The 11,374-nt window shown below is 44.6% G+C and overlaps 1 long non-coding RNA gene across 1 annotated transcript; it reads left to right on the top strand.

The window, feature by feature from the left end:
- The first annotated feature begins 2,355 nt into the window (after positions 1-2,355).
- Positions 2,356-5,240, top strand: LOC143322870 (uncharacterized). The gene is made up of 2 exons (XR_013077358.1): positions 2,356-2,904; positions 4,421-5,240. It is a non-coding gene; the product is annotated as an uncharacterized LOC143322870 (long non-coding RNA).
- Positions 5,241-11,374: the final 6,134 nt, after the last annotated feature.

The following is an 11,374-nucleotide window of genomic DNA, read 5'->3' as shown; positions in this document are numbered from 1 at the left end:
AATCATCAGTCCTTCAGAGAAATCTGTCACATCCGTCTGACTCCAGCTCCCCTCTCCTCAGAGATGACACACTGCCTCTGAGATGGAAAGTTTGTTTTTTAAAGCCAGGGTCTCGTTCCAGAAAGGTATGAAAAAAACAGCCTGCTCAAAAAGTGGTTTTACGTGACGTAAGCATGTGAACAGCCATGTTTCCAGGACGTGATCGTGTCATGTTTGGAGAACAGACTTTAACAGTAAAGTGTAGAAACATGACCGGCGGCTCGATGATGAACTCTGAGCCTCAGTGTGTTTCTTCGGGACTGAACCCTTCATTCATACCTCAGCAGACAAAGGGCTTTCGTTTGGTTTGCGTTGGAGTTCCTGCTTCGTTTTCTGCTAACGGCTCTTTGAACGACGCCGGCCGAAGGCTCGTCAAACGGACGCTCTCCTGTTTGTGTGTTCTGTGTCAGAGGAATAAAAATGACGCATTTAGCTTGAAAGGAGCCGCAATGTGTACAGTTTTTAAAAACATTCCACAGCTGGATGTTTGTGCAGCCTGTGAGCTATGAATTCTTTTCTTGATGGACGTTTGTTTTTCTGAGCTTCGATGACTGATTGTATTTAAGGCGGTAGATATTTCAATGTACTGTACATCCATTTCTACGACGTCTTCCTGTTTGATACATGAAATCGCTCTGAGAACTAACAAGGTTTGCCTTCTGGGACTGGTGTGCAGCTGTTTTCATAAACTTATCAGAACTCGCATGAATCCGAAATTGTAGCTTTTTAATGTGCTCAAAGCCATCGATGAAATAAATGTGGTCATCAGAGAGTCGAGCCCTGATGTTTGTACCCTGTAAAGCACACGTCAGTTTGTGTTTCTCCTCATTTAGCCAATAAATGTATTCCTCTGATGTCTCGAGTCGGGCCTGGTTTTTCCCTCCTGCAGGTGTGAGACGGATCATGGTGATGACGGTGTTTGGCGTCTGCTCGGTGGCTCTGAAAGCTGCCGACGCTCCGCTCATTCTGTGCACATTACATCCACTGAAACATGCTCTGCTGCTCTGCTCGTCGTCCACAGACACATGAATGGATGTCCTGCTCTCCAGGCGGTGTGACAGCATGAATCCATTCTGCCCCGTGCACACACTGAATACCCAGAGTGCTGTGCTGTTGTGCTTGAGTCTTGCCTTGTGTGTGATTGTGACCTTGGCTGCTGCAGGACAGGAAGAAGAATGGCCCGTAGCTCCTCTTTCATCCCCTGTTAACAGCACATAATGAAGGTCAGAACCCCCCTCAGTGAACAGCCTGCTCTTAATGGCTGCAGCCTGTGACTCATCTGTGTAGGAAAATCTTTTTTTATGGTTTTGATGTGTGTTCTGGGCTCCGGCGAGCAGCTGCTGAGCAGCTTTCACAGGCTGGAGGAGAGACTCCGCGGCGGTGATGATGTGCGGACGAACACCGCATCTCCCCCATCTTCTGCTGCGGGACGTTTCTCTCAAACTATGACCCAATCGTTGGGTGTTGCGTACTTTCAGCCCCTCCTCGTCCGAAGGTGCGTCAAGTCAGTCAGACACACGTAGAGCGGCGCCGGAAACGTGGCGATGGCTCCTTCAGAATAAGAGTGGATTTCTCAGAAGAATGGTTTAGTCAAGCGTAACGAGCAGCCTGGTCCACTGTGCGTCCATCTCAGTCATAGATGTTAATGATCTTTGGCTAAAGACAGTTTAACTGCACGTTAAAGTTGCATTAGGCTACAGAAAAGTTTTAAAATGAGAACGATTTGATTGGTGGACACAGACTGGATATAATCTCCAAAGACTGCAGCCTCATCGTTTTGTCGCAGTGTTCAACGTCAGTGCTTCTTATCACTGATTAAACTTTATGTCGAGCAGGAGACTTTAAATGATGGAGATAATTAAGTGTCATGAATAATTCACTGCACATTTCCAATGATGCATACTTTTATTTTCCAGGTTTGTTTGTTGGTATAATAAACCTGAAATGTCAATAAATGTGGCTTGCTGAAGGCTGTCTACCTGTAAACATTGTGATGGTGGATGACACCGCATATAAACTCATGTCACCTTCACTATTAGTCAAAATAGGCTGAATTCTGTCGTCTGTCTCTGCATTGTTACAGACAGACTTTGTCTCCGTAAGTCAGACTCAGTAGTCCATCTTACTGCTACTGAATAAGACTATTATGACTATTATTTCAAGTTGCTTCTTGTTCATTTGTTTCTCAGTTTGTCTGTAGTTCTGTCTTTGCGCTGCAGTTATTGTGTTATTTTGAAAAGTGCTACCGGAAGCTGTCTGTTTAACTCTAGCTAACTTGACAGCGGTCCCATCCAGCTGATGCCAGGATCAGCCTCCTTGAGTTCAGTTTGCCCGGTGCGCACTGAGGACTCAGAGGGGTCAGGGAGCTCCACCGTCCTGCAGACACGGTACCGGAGGAGGCGGCGGGACCCCAGCGGCTGCCCTGCGCTTTACACCGCGTCCTACACCGGCACCGGAGGAGACAGGAGCCGAGGACCGGGGAGCGGGACAGCTGGGTCTGCTGTCCAGACTCAAATGAGCACACAACAGTCAGCGGAGGGAACATCGCAGGAAAAGGTTTCAGCTCTAATACCAAGATGAAAACGACCGGCAGGCAAGTGACGATGACCGCGGAGAAGCTGAACGGGGACACGAAGCGGAGGCCGAGCTATCCCGGCGAGCTGCGGGCCAAACACGCCAATATGTCAACTAAGATTTGGGTGAAAGTGGCGATGGCGATTGTCTATTTCCTCTGCGTGTCCGTGGCTGCGTTCATCCTGGTGATTTATTATGTGTTTTTCTGGACACCCGACCTGCCGTACAACATCACCAGCACCGAGCCACCCAACCGCACCGACTGCGCGCCGAGCTCTGGATGACTATATAGTACGAACGCACACACACACGCACGCACACATCTACACACATGATGTAGGTGACTGCACACACCTGACATGAGGCTGCAGCGGGGACGGATGGGAGTGGACGCACACAGAGACCTGACCGCATCCAGAGTTTGGGATGCTGGGGGAGGACAGAGGGGGCAACTGCTGCTGGGATGCATCAGTGTTCCGCATGCAGGATGCAGGTTGGGAGGGAGGGGGGGCGGGGGGGTGATTGTTGTTTTTTCTCCAGCTTTACCCAAACACCCAGTCCTGAGGGGGTTTCACGTGTTTCTTAGCATTTTCTTCACAGAGTCCATAAAGGATGTGTTCAGCTTCCCCTCCTCAGAGTCTCAACCTGCTCAAAGGGATGTTTTAGGGGTTTTGTTCTTGGTTTAGTGTTGGGATGTGAGTTACACTGTGTGCGAGGGATAAAATGGTGGTCCTTCTGAAAGTCTGCATACATCCTTTAACTCATGGGCGGATTATGAGACAACGGGCCCCTGGGCACAGAAATGTAAAAGGCGCCCAGGCTGAGAGGTGTTTTGCAGGTGAAGCAGACCTCTTCAGGTGCTGCAGCTGAACTTCACTATTCAGTTCTGTGCAGATATTCTACTGAATTCACAGGATGTTACTCAGAATAATGCAGGAAACCATGAAAGACAGGCGGAGATGCAGATTTCTCCAAGCTTTTCTTCTGCCAAACTGGTTTCACCTACTTTACTATTGTTGCTCCATTAGATTGAAATGTTTCTGCTGCCGCAGTAGAGCTGCAGCCATTAGTCGATTCGCTGGTTGTCACTGTGCGGCTCAAGCTTCCCACATGTCACCATTTGCTGTTTTTCTCTTTTTTATGAGTCTTAATTGAATATCTTTTGGTTTTGGACTGTTAGGCTGACACAACATGTCATCTGAAGACGTAACATTGGGCTGTGGGAAGCTGAGATGCACATTTTTCATTATTTCTGAAAGTGTTTTCGGCAAAACACATCAAGTAAATAATTGCTAGATCGATTGATAGTGAAAATAATTGTTAGATGCAGCCCTAAGGCTCAGTATGCAGAGCTGCCGCAATATGAACAAAATAAATTAAAACAAATATTGGATTTGTTTGGCAGATACTCAATATAAACAGACTGATCGGCATCAGGAGCAAAAACCAAAAAAAAGGGATCAGGAAATTTGTGCTTTTAACTGAGCTCGACGCCTTTCTCACGATGGACAGTTAAAGAAGATCAAACTCTATTCAATACAGCAGCGTTCTATATAGAATCATACATGTGTGTATATATATTACATTCCCACAGCTCCCTCTGGCTTTATCCTGCTTTTTGGCGTATGCAGCCGTACTTCCCATCACCTGTAAACACACTTTGATGCTAACTCTGGTGACCTTTGCCTCCACAGTCTCTTCAGACGGAGGCCTGCTCCTGTACCCAGCCGATCCGCTCAGTAATCCATCCATGCTGTAACTCTGGCACTTTCTAGTCATTTTAAAATATTATTTCTGTCTCCTCAAGAACTGTTCAAACCCAGTTAGTGTCTCCTGGAACTCACACAAGGACCACTTTGTTCACTTAAGACCCTCCTCAAGGACAACCCACGATTCCCCCTGAAGACCTTGACTTCCCTGAGGGACATCACTGGAACCCTCTCAAGTACTTTAGAAAGCCCTTAAGAACACTTCTGTGAAGGTCTCCAGCCATTTCGACGAATCAAGAACTCTTGGACCCCCGAATAGACTAAACCCTATAAACCCCTCATAGTTCCAGAACGATGATTAACGGTGAAACCGTCCTGAAGAACCCCTCAACCCCAAAGATCCTACTGCACCCCTGCTGGAAACTCATTCAAGAACTGCTGATCTCACCTCAAGAACCACTGAGACCCCTTAAGGACGTGGCTCTGAGATCCACTGCTCTGCACTAAAGGAGATTATTTTAAAGATATGCCTACAGAGGGACGACGGACTCTTTCTTTCTCTCCACAGCAGGATGCTGTTTGTATTCAGGTATCTAGAGGAACTTAAAGCGATACTGTACTGTAGCAGAAGTAGCCTAAATTCTCTGGTAGCTCGTAGCTGTATGAAATGCAAGGCGATCACTCACTATACTCTCAGTAGTTGCAGCAATTTTACCTTTTTAGAGTAACGTTTGTCTTGCATTGCCTCACAGAATGAGCATAAATATTCAGTGTACCTCTTCTTAATGACACGGTTTTCTTCACCTCACTTCCTGTTCATAATTTAGGCTACAATCCCAAAATCTACTAGACTGTTTTCTTTATGATGTAGCCTTGAGAAGTTATTGTTATGATATGATAAACTATGCATTTATTCCAGTGTGGCTGTCGTCATTGTGGCTGCTGTCAGCAGATGAAGAACCACAGACGGCCGTGTGGTGTCAATCTGCACTGAAATAACAGAAGGACATTTCAGTGGAAAGGCCAAGCTGACGTCAGCTGAGTGCTATTTTCAATTTTACATCGGAAACATTTCAGCTTTTATAAAATAGCCCTCTGTGACATTTTCCGACATCCACATTCTGTACGAATCTGTGCAGGTTGATTCTTTAAATTACACCAGGAACCAGACTTGTGTATAATATCACACTTGTATATTCGCCCTCTTCAGCTTGGCCTTCTCCTCGACCCTCACATCCGCTGACCTTCCTCACGTTTATCTGATTGTTGTGCTTTGGAACTCAAAGAGTGTTTGTGAAGTTAAAGTCCTCACAGTGAACGACGCCGTTCAGGTCCATCAGTGCTTCTTACTTTAGTTTACGCAGAATGAAATCTGTCCCGTTTCTTCTGCTCTCATATTCTGAATTTCCATTTCAGTATTATCATATATTGATGGTAACAGTAATAATTCTTCTATTAGACATTTCTCTTGTTTAAGATAATTACTTAATTTTTTATGTCTTTTAGCACTGATGGTCTATAATTGTGAGATTTCTACAGTAACAGTAGACTCATTGATACAGAGTGAAACACAGTTAAACCATAATGCACACACATGAGGTGGACACAATAATACGAACACCTGTACAGTGTAATGCAATCCAGAGGCTCTGCAATAAATACAAGCTTTGTGAAGCTTTTAATGTTAAATTTGGTGTTGAATCACCTCATTTTTAAACTTTTGAAGTGGTAGATTGTTCAATATTGTGTTGTATTTCTGTCATCGTGTCCATACTTTACGGTCCTGGAGCAGCAGGATGAATCTGGGTGAGTCTTCCTTTCTCTCTCTGTTGAGGAGCCTTTGAGCAAACACGCTTCACACCGAGCTGCTGCAGTGTGGCGGCTCCACGGGCAGCAGATAAACAATGAAACTGTACTTTGTAGCTTGCAGGTGAGGCGGCGTGAAAGATTTAACGCTGCACCAAAACACCGAAGTCCTTGTAAGGAACTTGAAAAGGATAAAAGGTCAACACCCCTCAGGCTGTCATTTTAATAATGTTTTTAAATGTTTAAAGGATACGTTCACAATTTTAACTCACACGTCAACATGCACAGTGATCCACTCCTAACATCCTCCATCGTCCTCTTCTGTGCACAAATCTGAAGTTAATATGAGGATCGTGTGCACAGTGTTTCCTCGCTGAGCTGCGAAGGCGCCACAATAACACAAAGACGGTTTTGCACCACCTTATTTTGTAGGAACCAACCAGGATCAGGAAACCTGTGATGTGGTCACGTGTCACGCCTTGTGGGCCAGGAAGCTGGTGAGGGATCCAGTTTTTGGATCTTCTGCTAACAAGCTAACAGACAAACTGGAGCTCCTGGTTGGAGGTAGAAACCATTTAAAATGTCCAACAAAGTCAAACAAATTTCACTGAAGAAAAAGTGAAATGTAATGAAAACGAAGGCACTTTAAAAATGTCAAATATAAATGATCAGAACAAAAATAAACAGGTGAAAGCTGTGAGAGACAACATGTTTCATCGTCACATCAATGATTAAAGGGACTCAAACACTCAGGCCTCCTCAGCACACTCAGGGAGTTGACTATGTATTATTTGTAATACCAGAGCACAAACAGTGTGTGTGTGTGTGTGTGTGTGTGTGTGTGTGTGTGTGTGTGTGTGTGTGTGTCACTGTGCCTCCTTCAATCAATAATTAAGTTAGCAGCTTCCTCGCAGGCTTCAGCAGCCTGAAGACGACCTGAAGACGAGCATGGCATGACTCAGCAGAGCTGGCCGTCCTGTCCGGACTGCAGCAGCGACGAACCAACAGGAGCCGTTCACACCTCCGTCAGTCCTTCAGCGTTTCCTCCTTTTCTCCTGCTCTCTCAGTTTCTGTGGGTCCAAACTGAAGAGAAGAAGACGATGAGACATTCTCATCATTATTCATTTATACAATCCGCTGTTCCTCAGAAGGACAACAACGTACTTCATAATGTTCATGAACTCATCTGAGGGCATTCGGAGGTGTGAAGTGGCTCAACCAACAGGAAGCTGCTTCAGGTGCAGAGCAGGTTTCTGTCAGGCGGCTGAACTCAAGGTGTGGCTGACCATCAGCACAGGTGAGGTCACCAACGACACCTCATCAGGAGGTGAAGACGGAGACTGTGGATTAGTGTGATAATATCACACCAGAGAACAAAAAGCATCCTAAAAACATCAAACCAGACATGAAAAAAAAAAGTCAAAGGTCTTTAAAAACGAGGCAGCTCTCTTGTGTTTCTTTTTTTAAAAAAAGGGAATAATCCCACCAGCGACATAATTATACTGTTTTAGCCATTTTCAGAAATGAGTTTCTTTAATTAAGACACAATGAGGCACATCTGGAATGTGCAATATTCTTTCCCCATTGGCTGATATACATTTCTTATTCATTTCAAAATATTAAAAGTGGAGTCAGGAGGCTGGGATGGACAGTGATTTGGTGGATGCTGCTGCTGCTGCTTCTCCTCAGGCCGGTTGGTTCAGAGCCAAAAAGTCAGTCACCTTCAGGCAAAAAGCTGCAAAAGGACAGATTTTTATGTAAACACACAGTTTAGCAGCAAAAGGTTACGAGCGTGAGAAGCATTTTCCAGCAGTCAATTAGATCCGCTGTGCTCTCAGCCGTGTTGGTGCTATGTGAAGCTCTGACTGCACGAATCCGCCTGACAGTTGGGATATAAAGCGGAATTGATCGAACTGACAATCAACTTGAATGCTTTAGAAGCTCTAAATACACAGTCTGTGTAGGTCAGGCTGTGTTTCACACTGAATTCATCTTTGTCCGATACACGTGACCTCCTGTTAAAGTAATTAGCTGGCCTGTGATCACTGGGAGGATTGATGATGAAGCTCTGCTCTGTACCGTCCAATCAGAACTTTCATTACTTCAGAGGAGGATGGGAACCAGTGAGGCTGCTCGCCAAACTGCTGAGCTGTGGAGAAGATTTAGGACAGAGTTTCCCGTTCGAGCAGTTTTGTCCAAAGTGCTTCACAGTTTAAGCACAGGTGGTGAAGTGCCTTCACTTCTGGACCTGACCACAGTCTGGACGTGACCCCAGCAGCAATGTAGACATGAAAGCAACTTAGCTGAACTCAATTCAACGAGGCAGCTCATATTCATATTTACAATAACAGCTTTGGGAAAGGAGGAATATGTTCAGAGAAAGACCAAAGCAGGAGGACATGATTCACAGAGTCAAACGTCATCAAAGAGTAAATACATACAGGAAACGTTCTGGATGCAGCAAAGTGAACATGATGGGGAAGCGAAGCCGGAGAAGAGCAAGCGTGCTCAGCAAAGCAGCTGCTGGATAAATAAAGACAGGAAATAAACTTGGAGAATTTGCACAAGGAATCAGCAGCTTCAGCACATTCACAGCATATTGATCTCCACTCGCAGGGTGACGGGGAAAGTTGCTGATACTTGAGAATTGCCAAATTTGCTTCCACAGCAGGATTGATTGAAATGAAGCCAGACAACTCACACACATACATGCATGCGTACAGACACACACACACACACACACACACACACACACACACACACACACACACACAATTGTTTTATATCAATCTAAGAAAAGCTGCATTTCATACCCTCATGTTTTTACAAATAGAGATGTTTTAATCCTCTGAGAGGTGAGTTCACAGAAGATCATAGTCAGAGTCAGAATCGGCGTGTGCACATACAGGGAATTTGACTCCATTTTAAACATTGCACTCAATGAGGATAAAAAGACAGAAAAACAAAAGGCTGAGTAATGACTTCAGGAAAAATAAACAATGTATACAAAGAAATGTACAGTGTGCATGTATTTCTGTTGACAGTGACTTTGAATGATGAATGCACACATTAAAAACTGCATGACTGGATGACAAATGGGCAGTCAGACCACTGTCATTTTAAGAAACGCATCAAAATATATCAGTAAGGACACTGATCTTCTGGCCAGAACTTTATTATTATTATTTAATGTACAAATGTGTTATTTCAAAATAAAACTCTCTGTTCAGATGTTCAGATGTTCAGCAGGTTATTCTTTAGGCAGTATTCTCTGAACTTTTTCAGACACATAAAATGTGGAAGTGGAAGAGTTCAAATACCATGTCAGAGGTCAAAGGAGGACTTTTTGTTTAAAAATGATTATAAATAAGAGAAAATGTTGATTATAATTTACCTCAAAGTAATAAATCACTTACAGCTCAAGTTCCAGATGTAGATTTGATGAGAACTGAAGCTTTAACTGAACACCTTTAATTTTATTTTGAAAGCACGTTACTGGAGGAGAAAAATAACTTATGCTGCTATGGATAAAATCCTCCTACTTAACTTCACATGGATTACAGAAAAGTTATTCAACAGTTGTTAAGACAAACTCCTGATTATCAGAGCGCATTAAACTGAGGCGATGCGTTTCCGTTCATGCAGTGCGTGGATTTGGTCGCTAGAGGCCAGTGTTGCACAGACTGAAATCTGCACTGAGACCGCTGCCTTTCACAGTGATGTTGGAAATGTTGTAATTAACATACTAGAATTAATTAGTGCTCATTAGACTTAGAACTTTTGTTCGTCTCAAATATGTAACAAGCTTTTAATAATCGATTAGTGTCAGCAGCAGTTACATGACAGATGTTTAGTGTTTCTTCAGTCAGGGTTAGAGGAAGAGCTCAGATCCTTGAACATCGCTGCAATATAAAACCTCCTGCACTGAGTAAATGTCATTTATGTAAAAGTATGTACAGTATGAACGAGTGCAGCACTGTTTCACACTGTTTCATCACTGTATTGATTCAGTTAACTCTGAAACAGTCGATAGAATCACAGCTGTCCTGTTGACCTACAAAAGGAGCAGGAGGGCATCGCTGGGCTGTTTTTACCAGTTACATGATATCTAACATGTGGCCTTAACAGTGGAAATACTCACCAAATCAACTGGGATTTGTAGTTTCTTACCAGCTTCATAAAACGGCCCTGAAAGCTCAGTCTGTGGCAGCACGCTCATCAAGCAGCAGCTCCTCCAGGTCAGAGTTTGATTCCTCGCCAAAGTAGAGTCAGTTCACATGAAACACATTAAAGGAGCCTGGTTCCCCGTCTCTCTGACTGGTCCTAAAGAAAGTCCTTAAAGAAAAGGCCCATCATCCAGGAATCATCTGCTCATCAAGGAGCTGGACATGAAGCAAAGCTGCAGACTAACACGTGTGCAGGTGGCCACTGGCCACATGGTCAGGATGTCCTGATCCAGACCGGAAAAGCAGGTGTCTAAGGGACAAACGCCTCCAGTTCATCAGGGATTGGTTCTCCAGACTGACTCTGCAGCGGAGATGAGATTCAGGGTACTGCCTGGCATCATGGCCTCTTCGTTTCTCCTCCTCCTCCTCCTGCTCAGCCTGAGCCCAGCAGAGCAGCAGAGGGTTTGGGATGACTTGTTGAGGATGGGTAAGGAGAGAGGAAGCAGCTGGAGGAGTGTTTAATGATTCCTCTGGCTCTCCTCACGCCCACTCTCTCCAGCCTGGCCTCCCTTCACTTTTAAAGGTGTAGGTGTTGCAGAATCACATGCTTGGCCCGAAGAGGGTCACCACCTCTATCACACAGGAAACAGCTGATTGGTCTAATTCAGAGAGAGACTGCTGGTTTTACAAACTCCACTGGGGCTCTAGACTGTGCCCGGCCTCAGACGGCCTCTCCTGGATGCATCTCTGAGTCAGTCAGTCGCTCACTGTGATCTACCGTTGTCTGTTTTGCTGTTATGTAGTGCATAATTGTAGACCGAGCACAGCATTTTAAAATGTGTCACACTGTTGTGCTGCAGATCAGCTCGTTGTGTGTATGCACATGCTGTCCTCTGATCCTCTTTTACACTGCACCCTCATTGTTAGAGTCTGAATGTCACACTGTGTGCAGATTTATACAAAATATTGAGCCGTGTTGTACATCTGTAAGTTTGTTCTAAGTTTGACTTCTAGATGATGTTTTTGTAACACAATGCAGTGTGCAGTGGTTTGAAAAAAAGTGCTCTCACCTGGAAAAAA

This window comes from Chaetodon auriga, chromosome 7 (genome assembly GCF_051107435.1).
Source record: "Chaetodon auriga isolate fChaAug3 chromosome 7, fChaAug3.hap1, whole genome shotgun sequence".
NCBI lineage: Eukaryota > Metazoa > Chordata > Actinopteri > Chaetodontiformes > Chaetodontidae > Chaetodon > Chaetodon auriga.
The sequence above is the reverse complement of the archived record's forward strand: the minus strand, read 5'-3'. Positions and strand labels throughout refer to the sequence as shown.